Source organism: Nyctereutes procyonoides, unplaced genomic scaffold (assembly GCF_905146905.1).
Source record: "Nyctereutes procyonoides isolate TBG_1078 unplaced genomic scaffold, NYPRO_anot_genome, whole genome shotgun sequence".
NCBI lineage: Eukaryota > Metazoa > Chordata > Mammalia > Carnivora > Canidae > Nyctereutes > Nyctereutes procyonoides.
Genome location: NW_026575041.1, coordinates 19,861,039 through 19,876,897, shown reverse-complemented (window position 1 = coordinate 19,876,897; position 15,859 = coordinate 19,861,039).

Sequence of the window (15,859 nt, the reverse complement as noted above, 5' to 3'; positions counted from 1 at the left end):
ACAAGAGACTTCATGACTGCAGAATTTAGATCTAACCAGGCCAAAATTAAAAATCAATCAAATGAGATCCAATCCAAACTGGAGGTCCTAATGACGAGGGTTAATGAGGTAGAAGAAAGAGTGAGTGACATAGAAGACAAGTTGATGGCAAGGAAGGAAGCTGAGGGAAAAAAAGAAAAACAATTAGAAGATCATGGGGAAATAAATGATAGCCTCAGAAGGAAAAATCTATGTATAATTGGGGTTGCAGAGAGCGCCAAGAGGGACAGAGGGACAGAAAGCATATTTGAATGAATCATAGCTGAAAACTTCCCAAATTTGGGGAGGGAAACAGGCATTCAGATCCAGGAGATAGAGAGGTCCCCCTGAAAAAAAATCAATAAAAAACTTTCAATACCTCGACATTTAATAGTGAAACTTGCAAATTCCAATGATAAAGAGAAAATCCTAAAAGCAGCAAGAAACAAGAGATCTCTAACTTTAATGGGGAGAAATATTAGATTAACAGCAGACCTCTCCACAGAGACCTGGCAGGCCAGAAAGGGCTGGCAGGATATATTCAGGGTCCTAAATGAGAAGAACATGCAACCAAGAATACTTTATCCAGCAAGGCTCTCATTCAGAATAGGAGAGATAAAGACTTTCCAAGATACTGAGAATATGTGGCCACCAAACCGGCTCTGCAAGAAATATTAAGGGGGAGCCCTGTAAAAGAAAGAGGAAGCCCAAAAAAATAATCCACAAAACCAGGAACTGAATAGGTATTACAACAACACTAGATTCATATCATTCAATAGTAACTCTGAACATGAATGGGCTAAATGATCCCAGCAAAAGACATGGGGTTTCAGACTGGATAAAAAAGCAAGACCCATCTATTTGCTGCTGTCTACAAAAGACTCATTTCAGACCTAAGGACACCTCCAGCCTGAAAATGAAAGGTTGGAGAACCATTTACAATTCAAATGGTCCTCAAAAGAAAACAGGGGTAGCAATCCTCATATCAGATAAATTAAAGTTTATCCCAAAGACTGTAGTAAGACACAAAGAGAGACACTATATCATACTTAAAGGGTCTATCCAACAAGAGGACCTAACAATCATAAATATTTATGCCCCTAATGTGGGAGCTGCCAAGTATATCAATCAATTAATAACCAAAGTAAAGACATTCTTAGATAATGATACACTAATGTAGGAGACTTCAACATGGCACTTTCTGCAAATGACAGATCTTCTAAGCACAACATCTCCAAAGAAACGAGAGCACTAAATCTTTAAATTTCTTTTTTTTTATTTTTTATTTTTATTTATGATAGTCACACACACACAGAGAGAGAGAGAGAGGCAGAGACACAGGCAGAGGGAGAAGCAGGCTTCATGTACCGGGAGCCCAACGTGGGATTCGATCCCGGGTCTCCAGGATCGCGCCCTGGGCCAAAGGCAGGCGCCAAACCGCTGCGCCACCCAGGGATCCCCGAGAGCACTAAATCTTAAAGCTTTAAATCCACACAGTGGACCAGATGGATTTCACAGATATATACAGAACTTTGCATCTGAACACAACTGAATACACATTCTTCTCAAGTGCACATGGAACTTTCTCCAGAATAGACCACATACTGGGTCACAAATCAGGTCTCAATCGATACCAAGAGATTGGGATTGTCCCCTGCATATTTTCAAACCATAATGTTTTGAAACATGAACTCAATCACAAGAAGAAATTTGGAAGAAATTCAAACACGTGGAGGTTAAAGAGCATCCTACTAAAAGATGAATGGGTCAACCAGGAAATTAAGGAAGAATTAAAAAGATTCATGGAAACTAATGAAAATGAAGATACAACCATTCAAAATCTTTGGGATGCAGCAAAAACAGCCTTAAGAGGGAAATACATGGCAATACAAGCCTCCCTCAAAAAATTGGAAAAACCTCAAATACACAAGCTAACCTTGCATCTAAAGGAACTGGAGAAAGAACACAAATAAAACCTACACCAAGCAGAGGAAGAGAGTTAATAAAGATGTGAGCAGAACCCAATGAAATAGAGACCAGAAAAACTGTAGAAGAGATGAACAAAACCAGGAGCTGGTTCTTTGAAAGAATTTATAAGATAGATGAACTATTAGCCATCCTGATTAAAAAGAAAAAAAGACTCAAATTAATAAAATCATGAATGAAAGAGGAGAGATCACCACCAATACCAAGGAAATACAAATGATTTTTAAAACATATTATGAGCAGCTATACACCAATAAATTAGGCAATCTAGAATAAATGGATGCATTTCTGGAAAACCACAAACTATCAAACTGTAACAGGAAGAAACAGAAAAACTGAACAGACCAATAACCAGGGAGGAAATTGAAGCAGTCATCAAAAACCTCCCAAGACACAACAGTCCAGGGCCAGATGGCTTCCCAGGGGAATTCTATCAAACATTTAGAGAAGAAACAATACCTATTCTACTAAAGCAGTTCTAAAAGATAGAAAGGGATGGAATACTTCCAAACTCATTTTATGAGGCCAGCATCACCTTAATTCCAAAACCAGACAAAGACTCCACCAAAAAGGAGAATTATAGACCAATATCCCTGATGAACACAGATGCAAAAATTCTCAACAAGATACTAGCCAATAGGATCCAACAGTACATTAAGAAGATTATTCACCATGACCAAGTGGGATTTATCCCTGGGATGCAAGGCTGATTCAACACTCATAAAACAATCAACATGATAGATAATATCAACAAGAGAAAAAACAAGAACCCATATGATCCTCTCAATAGATGCAGAGAAAGCATTGGACAAAGTACAGCATCCATTCCTGACCAAAACTCTTCAAAGTGTAGGGATAGAGAGAACATTCCTCAGCATCTTAAAAGCCATCTATGAAAAGCCCACAGCAAATATCATTCTCAATGGGGAAACACTGGGAGTCTTTCCCCTAAGATCAGGAACACAACAGGGATGTCCACTCTCACCACTGCCATTCAACATAGTACTAGAAGTCCTAGCCTCAGCAATCAGACAACAAAAATAAATAAAAGGCATTCAAATTGGCAAAGAAGAAGTCCAACTCTCCCCCTTTGCAGATGACATGGTACTGTGTATAGAAAACTCAAAAGACTTCACCCCAAGATTGCTAGAACTCATACAGCAATTCAGCAATGTGGCAAGATACAAAAGCAATGCCCAGAAATCAGTAGCATTTCTATACACATTTCTATATACTATACACTAGTAACATTTCTATACATTTCTATACACATTTCTATACACTAACAATGAGACTAAAGAAAGAGAAATTGAGTCAATCCCATTTACAATTGCACCCAAAAGCATAAGATACCTAGGAATAAACCTAACCAAAGAGGTAAAGGATCTATACCCTAAAAACTACAGAACACTTTTGTAAGAAATTGAGGAAGACACAAAAAGATGGAAAAATATTCCATGCTCATGGATTGGAGGGATAAATATTGTGAAAATGTCAATGCTACCCAGGGCAATCTACACTTTCAATGCAATCCCTATCAAAACACCATGACTTTCTTCGGAGAGTTGGAACAAATAATCTTAAGATTTGTATGGAATCAGAAAAGACTCCAAATAGTCAGGGGAATATTGCAAAAGAGAACCAGAGCCAGGGGCATCACAATGCCGGATTTCAAGTTGTACTACAAAGCTGTGATCATCAAGACAGTGTGGTACTGGCACAAAAACAGACACATAGATCAATGGAACAGAATAGAGAACCCAGAAATGGGCCCTCAACTCTTTGGTCAACTAATATTCGACAAAGCAGGAAAGACTATCCACTGGGAAAAAGATAGTGTCTTCAATAGATGGTGCTGTGAAAATTGGACAGCCACATGCAGAAGAATGAAACTAGGCCATTCTCTTACACCATACACAAAGATAAACTCAAAATGGATGAAAGATCTAAATGTGAGACAAGAATCCATCCAAATCCTAGAGGAGAACACAGGCAACACCCTTTTTGAACTTGGCCACAGCAACTTCTTGCAAGATACAACTATGAAGGCAAAGGAAACAAAAGCAAAAATGAATTATTGGGACTTAAGATAAAAAGCTTCTGTGCAGCAAAGGAAACAGTCAACAAATCTAAAAGACACCATACAAAATGGGAGAAGATATTTGCAAATGACATATCAGATAAAGGACTAGTATCTAAGATCTATAAAGAACTTATTAAAATCAACAGCAAAAAAAACCCAAACAATTCAATCATGAAATGGGCCAAAGACATGAACACAAACTTCACCAAAGAAGACATAGACATGGCCAACAAGCACATGAGAAAATGCTCTGCATCACTTGCCATCCGGGAAATACAAATCAAAACCACAATGAGATACCACCTCACACCAGTGAGAATGGGGAAAATTAACAAGACAGGAAACAGCAAATGTTGAAGAGGTTGTGGAGAAGGGGGAACTGGTACAGCCACTCTGGAAAACTGTGTGGTTTTTCAAAGAGTTAGAAAATAGAGCTACCCTAGGACCCAGCAATTGCACTACTGGGGATTTACCCCAAAGATGCAGATGCAGTGAAAAACCGAGACACCTGCACCCCGATGTTTCTAGCAGCCATGTCCACAATAGCCAAACTGTGGAAGGAGCCTCGGTGTCCATTGACAGATGAATGGATCAAGAAGATGTGGTCTATGTATACAATGGAATATTACTCAGCCATTAGAAACGACAAATACCCACCGTTTGCTTTGACGTGGGTGGAACTGGAGGGTATTATGCTGAGTGAAGTCAGTCAATAGGAGAAGGACAATCATTATATGGTTTCATTCATTCTGGAAATATAAAAAATATAAAAAATAGTGAAAGGGAATAAAGGGGAAAGGAGAGAAAATGAGTGGGAAATATCAGTGAGGGGGACAGAACATGAGAGACACCTAACTCTGAGAAATGAACAAGGGGTGGTGGAAAGGGAGGTGGGGGGGTTGGGGTGACTGGGTGATGGGCACTGAGGGGGAACTTGACAGGATGAGCACTGGGTGTTATGCTACATGTTGACAAATCAAACTCTAATAAAAAAAATACAAACAAAAACAAAAAACAACAGGTCATGCCTCACGAAATCAACACTTTTATTTTATTTTGTATCTCACTAGGTTTTTATTCTGCTGTTTTTATCTCTATGCTGTTTCTCAGCGTTTTATCTCAGAGTTTTTGAATGCTCTCCTCTAACCACCAATAAAAACACAATAAACAGCATAACAGTGATGAACCTTGATATAGACATGGAGGCACATTAGCAGCAAGGCATCCAAGGACACCGAGATAAAGAGGAGAGAAGCATGAAGTGGCTGGCAAGCGGGGCTCAGAATGACAAATTTACAGTGGTGGAGACTGTGGAGTAGAGGGTGGGTAGGCTGTGACCTAAATTCAGTCTGCTAAATTTCAGATGTTCTTGGACTACCAAATAGGTGTGTTCATATCCAGTTACAAATATAAGAAATGCTTAGGATGGTTTCTTAAACGGAGTAAATGTTAAATGCATATTCTTCAAACAAACCAACGAATGAACAGAGGAGAAATCAAGTATCTGGTATCAGCATATAGAAATCATGAAATCTTATAATTTAAAGGGGACCTATAAAGTCCCTTTGTCTACCCCCTCATGAGTGATTTCAGCTTGAGCACCTCAGAGTTGCAGGATTGAATTAGAAGCCAGTTAAGAAAGACAGAAAAAGGAGCCAACGCTGATACATAAATTTTTCTAAGGAGTACAAAGTGTTTGAGAATAACGGCTAGCTGAAGGATGGGTTTTAGCAAAATAATTCTCTCCTATCAAGGGAGAACTGGAAAGGACCCCAAAGAGATCATTCATCATGTCATCTCTCCTCTGGCTGTAAAATACAGAAGTTACTAGTTAATACCTACAATCTTCTGTATTTGTATAGTACTTTCAATTCCCAAAGTGCATTCCAAGACATGATTCCATTAATCCTCGCAAGGCAGTAGGTGTTATTTCCTGAGGTCAAAAGAAGGAACTAGTCCAGAAGTGACGGTTGCCTGTTGACTTCTAGAAATTCAGTGACCTCATGTTAGAAGTATGGAATGCCCTAATTAAAGATTGTTCCATAAAAGTACACATTCATTCATGGAATGAATATATCATGGGGAGAGTTGTTGAGAATTAATGGATACCTTGCCTCTTTGAAGCTGTAATTCATCAGTATTAATTTGGATAGTATCTTTCTCTCCTCCTCCCAGGATGATAGCAAGGACAGACACAAAGGTGCTTCCAGACAGTTATCCAAGTGGGGAGGAGAGGGAAAGTGGAGAGTGGCTCTTCCTTGGCGATGATTTCTTAGGGGCTGGGAGGTGTGGGGTGCCTATGTGTTCTGGGCTATGCCTTGCACCTGTGCACTATTTGTAGGTAATGTTTGAGGACAGGCCTTAGATAGGGTTGCAGCTGTCAGGGGCCAGAGTGAAGGCTGTGAGAGGGAGAGGGATAAGCCCACGCCGAACAGCAAGCTAACTGGTGGTGAAAGACTGGCCCAAGGGGCACCTGGGTGGCTCAGTGGTTGAGTGTCTGCATTTGGTTCGGGGCATGATCCCGGGGTTCTGGGATCAAGTTCTACATCAGACTCCGTGCATGGAGCCTGCTTCTCCCTCTGCCTGTGTCTCTGCCCCTCTTTGTGTGTCTCTCATAAATAAGTAAATAAATTAATAAATAAATAAATCTTAAACAAGAAAAGAAAGACTTGGCCAAGAACCACAGTGGACAGCATAAAAAACAAGGGTATAAGGGCCAATGGTCTTTTACTACCATTTCCCTCAACTGCATAACCTCATAGCTCTGGGATTTGGATACAGACCATAGGAGATGAAAGGATATTTTTAAAAATAATTTTAAAATATTAGACTTGTGGCAAATTTTGATAAGCGGATATTTGATTTGATTTAGAAATATAAACACTTGATGTTTCTTGCACTTGGGGTGTCAAGGGGGCAGTTGTATGTCCGTTAGGCTCTAGTCAATAAGTATCTGCTGAGTACCTACTAAGTAAGACAGGTGTTGGGGATGTAGCAAGAAAAAAGGCAGAAATGGTTTCTTTGAATAGCTTGTTACATCTGCCAGGGAAGACAGATAATTAAACAAAGGATAACAATGCAGTGTGCTGAGTGTTATAATAGAGAACTACAGGGATCTGAGACATCGGAGAACAGGGGTACATAACACGGTCTAAGGGCCAGGAAGGCATCCCCACAGAAGCCACATTTAAGCTGAGACGTGAAGCCTTCCATCCTGTATCACACAACACTTCATTTCCACCACTACTAAGTTATGCACATAACACAGCTGTGCGGGATTCGCTTTTTTTTTAAAGGTTTTATTTATTTATTCCTGAGACACACACACACACACAGACACACACACACAGAGAGAGGCAAAGGCATAGGCTAAGGGAAAGGCAGGCTCCTTGTGGGGAACCTGATGCAAGACTCGATCCCAGGACCCGGGGATCACGCCCTGAGCCAAAGGCAGACGCTCAACCCCTGAGCCACCTGGGCGCCTTGAGAGTCTCTGTTTATTTTATCTTTTTTTTTTTTAATTTTTATTTATGATACTCACAGAGAGAGAGAGAGAGAGAGAGAGAGAGAGAGGCAGAGACATAGGCAGAGGGAGAAGCAGGCTCCATGCACCGGGAGCCCGACGTGGGATTCGATCCTGGGCCTCCAGGATCGCGCCCTGGGCCAAAGGCAGGCGCTAAACCGCTGCGCCACCCAGGGATCCCGAGAGTCTCTGTTTAAAAATCTTTCACTCAACACTGAGCTCCGGGAGGTCTTGGAGCATGATGTAATTTATTATTATTATTATTCTTTTCTTAAGATTTTATTTTTTTTTTGGAGGCCCCGCTGGGATGAGATTTTATTTTTAAGTAAACTCTACACTCAACAATGGGGCTCGAACTTACAACCCAAGATCAAGAGTTGTGCGCTTCCCGGACTGAATCATCCAGGTACCCCTAAATTACTATCATTAAAAAAAAAGGCTGTGTCCCCAACATCTCTTGCCAAGCTTCTACAAATATTAGGCTTTGAAGTGAAAAAAAAAAAAAAAAACGAATGAATGAAGGTATATACGGCGGAAACGCCAGCGCTCATCTCAAAGGACTCAGGTTAGATGCTGCATCCTAGGTAACCAGGGCCACTGCAATGACCACTGCAATGCCCACTTGCGCGCAGCCAGGTGACAAACACCTGCTTATTGAGGCTACACTGCCCCTGTGAGGGCAAGCCAGGTAATGCCAGGTTGGGCCCGACACCAATGCCCGCTGCGGCGCTGGCTCCAGGCTGCTGAGCGCTCTAGCGAGGCGGGCTCCCGGATGAAGAAGAGAAAGTCCCCGCATCCTCACGGTCCCTTTACTCAGGCAGCCACCAGCCTTACTGCAAAGCAAGGGCATGCAGTTTTCTCTTATAAGTGGCAGGTCAGGGGAGAAACTGAACTGCATTTTCACGGCATAACTGTAGGGATGCAGAGAAATTGTGTCACATCCCTTTCCTCATAACTAGGCTAGAGAGGAGGGCTCTGTTGCCTCTGCAGCCTCCTGATGTCAGTTAGGGCTCCTGTAACAAAATGCCAAGGATGAGGCGGCTTAGACAGCAGAACTTTGGGGTGCCTTGGTTGCTTAGTGGGTTTAAGTGTCTGCCTTGGACTCAGACTCCTGGGATAGAGCCTTGTGTCAGGCTCGACGGGGAGTCTGCTTTTCCCCTCTCTCTGCATCCTGCTCATGCTCTCTCACTCGCTCTTTCTCTTTCCCTTAAATAAATAAATAAAATCTTTTTAAAAATGCAGAAATTTCTTCTTCACAGTTTTGGAGGATGAAAGTCTAAGATCAGGGTGGTCAGCATGGTCAGCTTCTGGTGAGGGCCCTTTTCTTGGATTGCAGATGATCATCTTCTTGCTATATCCTCATTGGAGAAAGGGAGAGAGAGATGATCTCTTTTATGTCTCTTTTTCTTTTTCTTTCTTTCTTTATTCTTCTTCTTCTTTTTTTTTTTTTTAGAGAGACAAGGGAGGGGCAGAGGGAGAGAGAATCTCAAGGCGGCTCCACACTAGGTCACTAGGTGTGGGAGACATGGGGCACAATCTCACAACCCTGAGATCATGAATGGAGCCAAAATCTAGAGTCAGACATTTACCCAACTGAGCCACTCAGGCGCCCCTTAGATCTCTTCTTACAAGAGTACTAAGCTCACTCACGAGGGCTCTACCTTCATGACCTAATCAACCTTCCCAAGGTCCCAGCTCCCTTTTGGGAGCTCACACCCAGGTGGCTCAGGGGTTTAGCGCCTGCCTTCCCACCCAGGGCGTGATCTGGAGTCCCAGGATCGAGTCCCACGTCAGGCTCCCTGCATGGCACCTGCTTCTCCCTCTGCCTGTGTCTCTGTCTCTGTGTGTCTCTCATGAATTAAATAAATAAAATCTTAAAAAAAAAAAAAAAAAAAGAGGCAGACGCTTAACTGCAGAGCCACCCAGTCGTCCCTAGGTCCCAGCTCCTCATATTACCACTGGGGATTAGAATGAATTAAATAAATAAAATAAATAAATAAAATCTTAAAAAAAAAAAAAAGAGGCAGACGCTTAACTGCAGAGCCACCCAGTCGTCCCTAGGTCCCAGCTCCTCATATTACCACTGGGGATTAGAGCTCCAACATATGAATTTCCTGGGGGGGGGATGGCGGTGGACACAAACGTTCAATCCCTAGCAACCACCTTGTATGAACACCGTGTTGACGCACCCAGCTCTCACAGAGTGTGGACTCCTTTGCCTGAGACCTTCTCACCAGTGTCACTGCTTTTCTCCCCTCCCGGGGGCTTTCAACTGGTAAGCTCTGTTAGACCCTTGGAAGGGAATAATGTGCCAGCACCCAGGGCCCCTTCCTCACTGAGTGTTGCAGCCAAAGTCCCCCAAACTTCTGTTCTGACCATGGTGCTGTGGCTTGATAGACTGGGAGCCAGAATAACTGGGTCCTACCCTGCTCTCCTGATTCTATGCATTAGACCTCAGGTTAGTTGATTAATTTCTTGGACCTCTGTTAGCTCATCTACAAAATAAATATGAGAATATCTTACCCATCTTGCAGGACTGTTGAAAGAATCAAATGGCATGCTAAATGTACTTTGTAAACTTTAAAGCCCTATACACATACAAAGTATTTTTACCAAGTGCTGCGTGCTCCAACACATATGAAATTATGATTCCACAGAAATGTCCCTTTATGCTATGGAATCCTTGTCTCTGCTTGCCATACCACCTACCTGGGGGAATTATTGGCTTGTGTCCCTTTCACCTCATTCCTTCATTTCCTTCTGATTAGATCATCCAAACATCAGTGATGAGCAAAATTCAACATCAGAAAGTATTTATCTAGCACCTTCCATGTGCCAGGAAATTGTTCTAGGTGCTGGAGAGAGCAGAGATAGAGGTAGCTAAACCCCTGCCCTCACGCTCTGGGACTGGAGCAAGGGGGTAAAACAGTCCCTGCCCACTCGGAAGGGACTTACAGTCTAGTCGGGAGGCAGGAATTAAACAATCATGCAAAATGTAACTCACGTTAAGTACACAGAAAAGAGGGAAAATGTTTCATATTGTCTATCATTTCTATCCTTGTGCTCTTACGAATCCCCAACTACTAGTCGGTGGGAACATTAAATGTCCAATATCTTTAAACACCTCCAAACCCAATACTTTAAACAATGCTCACTTCTCCATCAGGCCATTCTCAGAATTGCCAGTAAAATGCTCAGCTTTTGAGATTGTCCTCTCCTCCCTCTGCTTGGGTTTCAAAACAGGTGCAGAGGTGCAGGATGTGAGTGAGAGGGAAAGAGTTGAAGTCCTCAAGCTGCGTGTCTTCTCCCTCTTTCATCTTCAGATGAATGTTTCTTATCCTCCTGTGTGCTGCCAATGACCAGGGCTAGTGTCACTCTGACTCAGGTCTTTCTCTTGTTCTGTCAGACCCTGGAATTAACCCCTGGCTGGCTGGGCCTCCCCCCTCCCTCTGCTAGCTGCAGACCCTGGGTCTGGGCCACATTCTCTCTCCAGCCTATTGGCCTGACAGTCTGCTCCTGATTTCTGTTGTGAGGGTCACCCCACCCTGCCATGGCTGACCCACTGGCAGACCCACTGGCTTCATACTTAGTGTCCATTCAGCATGAAACAGAAAGGGCTCTGGAAAGTTCAACATCAAGACCTCTCTCTGCTTGACCATACCACACTACTGGATTTATGAAAACTGTCCCAGAGACCTAAATGAGAAAGGGCAGTAAATACTCTCACTGACCTAATGAGTCATCTCCAGTCCAGTCACAAATGAAGACATTCAGGACATGTACATATTGTTCTCCTCTTACTCTCTACCTTTGCTTCTTCCCACCAATGCTCATGGCTGAAAAATGGGTGGTTTTTCTTGTACTTTCCATATATGATATATGCCTAATTTTACTGCTGGTGAGTCTCATGGCTTCACCAAACATCCTTCCTGAGAACGTGGATGCTAAGTCCCTGCCCCTTGTGAACTCTGTATTCCTGCAGACCCCCTGGACTCCTGCCACCACCGGGCTTCTCCACACTGCTTTCCATGTGTCTGAACCCCAACCCCTCTGCCTCGCAGCCTAAAGCACAACTAGCCATGCTTCTTGTGTGGAACAGATTCTTCCTGAATGATAGAAGATGATGACAAGGGGATGAGGCAAAACACAAGATGGGAAACAATATGAAATCAAAAGGTCAAAGGCACAGACTTTAAAAACACTCTGCTGTCCCTGCCACAATGATTATTTCACTTCTGGACATTCTCAGCTTTTTAAAGCAGCTCTGGTTGCCATCATTTCCTAGACTTGCTTCATCTCCTCCCAGACAAGTGTTTCTCTCAACTCTATCAGCATCAAACACACTCATTACCTGTCCTCCAGGCAGCTGGTCTGTCAGTCTGTTATGAAGAGAAATTTAGTTCTCCTTTTATCTGACACTAAGCTGAGAAGTAGCACAGGGTAACGATGGCAATCAAGGGTTTCAAAGGCAGTCTGCCCCGGTTTCTTTTTCTTTTTTTCTTTTTTAAATTTTATTTATTTATTCATGAGAGAGAGAAGGAAAGAGAAAAAGAGAGAGTAAGAGAGAGAGGGCGAGGCAGAGACACAGGCAGAGGGAGAAGCAGGCTCCATGCAGGGAGCCTGATGGGGAACTTGATCCCAGGACTCCAGGATCAGGACCTGAGCCGAAGGCAGACACTAAGCCACCCCTGTCCCAGTTTCAATCTGATCTTCACAGCTGACTAACTGTCTGATCTTAAGAAGTCACCCACTCTCTCTTATAATTGTCCCATCTGTAAAATTGGACTAATCACAGCCCCCAGTGGCTGCGCTGATCATGAGGGTAATATGAGGAATATATGCGTGTAAGATGCTCACATCTGCTCTTGGTCAAAAGTTAGCACCCAATGAAAGATAGGTGTTATTCTCTCTCAACTTCCTCCTTCCTAGACTAGCCTAGAGCAGCAGGTCTCAAATTTTAACACACATCAGAATTATGTAGAAGGCTTATTACATGATAGAACTGAGGGGACCCAATCCTAGAGTTTCTTAATCCATAGATCTGGGATGGGGCTGCAGAATTTGCATTTCTCACAAGTTCCCAGAAGTTGCTTTGAAGAGAGTCCAAGAATCATACTCTGAGAATCACCAACCTGTTATTTTTTTTCACTTAAAAAATACTATTTATTTTCTTAACATAAGAGCCATCAATCCTCACTTTCCACCCTTAGGAACAAGTAGAAGTTTCAACTTGTATATTGTACAAAGCCTTCCTTGATCAAATTCCACAAGCGGAAAAGAATATATTTACTATGCTCCCTGTTCTGTTAAAACGAAGAAGAAACACAAATTTAGACACATATCTCCACTTCTTGCAAAAAAGAAACTTAGGAAGGATAAACCAGAAACTGATAGAATTATTTACCTCGAGTGATTTGGAGAGGACAGTAGACAGGGTGACATTTCTCTGAGTATATTTTTGCATATAGTTTTGACTTTTGGAAGCATGCTAGTATATTACATATTTAAAACATTAAAGTCAATCAACAAGTTTGGGGAGAGAAGCCTAGAACCGAATAAAGACAGAAACAAACAAAACTAACAATATATCAAGTGGTTGACAGAACTACACAGAAGACAAAAAAGGAGAATAAATCCAAGTCAGCTGGAAGACAGAACTTAGATATATACCTTGAATCTAAAGGGGAAAAGAAATACAAATGTTTTGATAGTGCTATGGGTGCAGCAATTCTGAGGCTATTTTGTGTATATTTTAGGATTGAGCAAGTGAACAAATATAATGATGCTCCTGTGGGCCAGATTTTTCACTGTGGAAAAAGGGTGATACAATTTATGGAATGGGGGGAAATTAGGAAGAACCTATGACATTTGCTTAGCAGGTACCAGGATGAAATCATGATTTAAAAAAAAAATTAAAAAGTAGATAGGAGCAAATGGGTGGCTCGGTTGGCTAAGCATTGACTCTTGATCTTAGTTCATATCTTGATCTCTCAGGATTGTGAGTTCAAGCCGAGCATTGGGTTCCATGCTGGGTGTGGAGCTTACTTAAAACACACACACACACACACACACACACACACACACACACACACACTGGAATATTACTCAGCCATTAGAGACGACAAATACCCACCATTTGCTTCAACGTGGATGGAACTGGAGGGTATTATGCTGAGAGAAGTAAGTCCATCAGAGAAGGACAAACATTATATGGTTTCACTCATTCAGGGAATATAAAAAATAGTGAAAGGGAATAAAGGGGAAAGGAGAGAAAATGAGTAGGAAATATCAGAGAGGATGAGAAACCATGAGAGACTCCTAACTCTGGGAGACAAACAAGGGGTAGTGGAAAGGGAGGTGGGTGGGGGGTAGGGGTGACTGGGTGAAGGGCACTGAGGGGGGCACTGGACAGGATGAGCACTGGGTGATATACTATATGTTGGCAAATCGAACTCCAATAAAAATATACAAAACAATAAAATAAAAAGTAAATAAAAAATAATAAAAAATTAAAAAGTAATATATGTGTATGTATATATATTTCCTTGCCCTGCATGCTGAAAATGTCCTGAAGTAAAGTTACCCCAGTAGCAATTGAACAATCTAGCACTAGAGCTTTTTGTGTCAATATCACTCCCTGTTTAGAATAAAAATAGCTAATTTTAAAGTATGAGATACGATTAGAACCTTTTTTTGTTCCAGAAAATAATGAAATGCTTAAAAATAAAGGGGGTGGGGAGGGTCAAAAAGACAGAGGGAAAATACCTGAAGGGACTTCTATTAGCCCTGACGATTTGAGCAAAAATAATACAAGAGAATGACAGAAATGAATTATGGCACTGGAGGAAGAAAATACAAAAATCTGTGAGTCCTTAATGATACTTAAAAAGGGGGAAAAGAAAGAAACATTTAAGGATGACAGAATAGTTTTCTTTACAGTAGAACACCAACTAATAAATATAGAGGTAATAATAGAGTTAGAAAATCACCATTTTGGGGCACTTGGGTGGCTCTGTGGTAGAGTGTCTGCCTTTGGTTCAGATCGTGATCCCGGGGCCCGGATCCCTGCTAGGAGCCTGCTTCTCCCTCTGCCTGTGTCTCTGCCTCTCTCTGTGTGTCTCATGAATAAATAAATAAAATCTTAAAAAAAAAAAAAAGAAAATCACCATTTTAAACCATCATAGTATTATTTGGTTCAGGTAAGAATTATCAAGGGATACTAAAACCATTAGGTGAAAGTTTGTTGGGGATGAGCATATTTACCCAGTCTGAAAATTTGTTCTCCTAGATTCTTAACTACAAAGGGAAAGAAAGTACTTTTACAGTAGACAACACTGTAGCTAAATGATCACAGACCAACTGGCATCATGTTTTCTGAAAAGATACTCTCAGAAGGACAAAACACCACTTATGTAACATTCTTGCCAAAAATGTATAACCTGAATCTACATAGTTGACAAACTGGTCTGTACTTTTCAAAAATCTCAACCTCAGAAGAGACAAAGAAATGCTGGGGAACCATTCCAGATTAAGGGACACTCAAGAGCTAAATGCAAAGCATGATTATTGATTGGATGCCCAATAGGAAAGAAAAATCCAACATAACTAAAAAAGATATTATTGGAACAAAAGAAAAAATCTGTAAATGAACTACATATCACATAATACTATTATATCACCATTAAATGTTCTAAATGATGAGTGCTCCCTGTAAAAGAATGTCTCTTTTCTTAAAAGATAGATGCTAAAGTATTTAGTAGTGAATGGACATGATGTCTGCAACTTGTTCTCAAATGATTTAGCAAAACTAATGACAATAACATAGTAATATACAGAGAGAGATGAAGCAAATGTGGTAAAGCATTAGCAATTGGTCAGTCTCAGTGAAGGCTATACAGAGTTCTGTGCTCCAATTTGCAATTCTTTTGTAAGTTTGGAACTTTTGCAAATTAATGATGTGAAACAAATTTTTTAAGTCTATAGGTGAATTTCTCTTCCTGACTAGCTGGAATAAAAAAGTTATTCTTCCTTTAAACCCAGTATTATTTTATCATTACCTTTTTCTGTTATTATTAACATGAGACAGGAGCTCAAAGGAGAGTTCTAGGCTAAAGAAATGGGATTGTTGGAGTACCTGGATAGCTCAGTGGTTGAGTGTCTGCTTTCAGCTCAGGTGGTGATCCAGGGGTACTGGGATTCAAGTCCCATATTGGGCTCCCTACAGGGAGTCTGCTTCTCCCTCTGCCTTT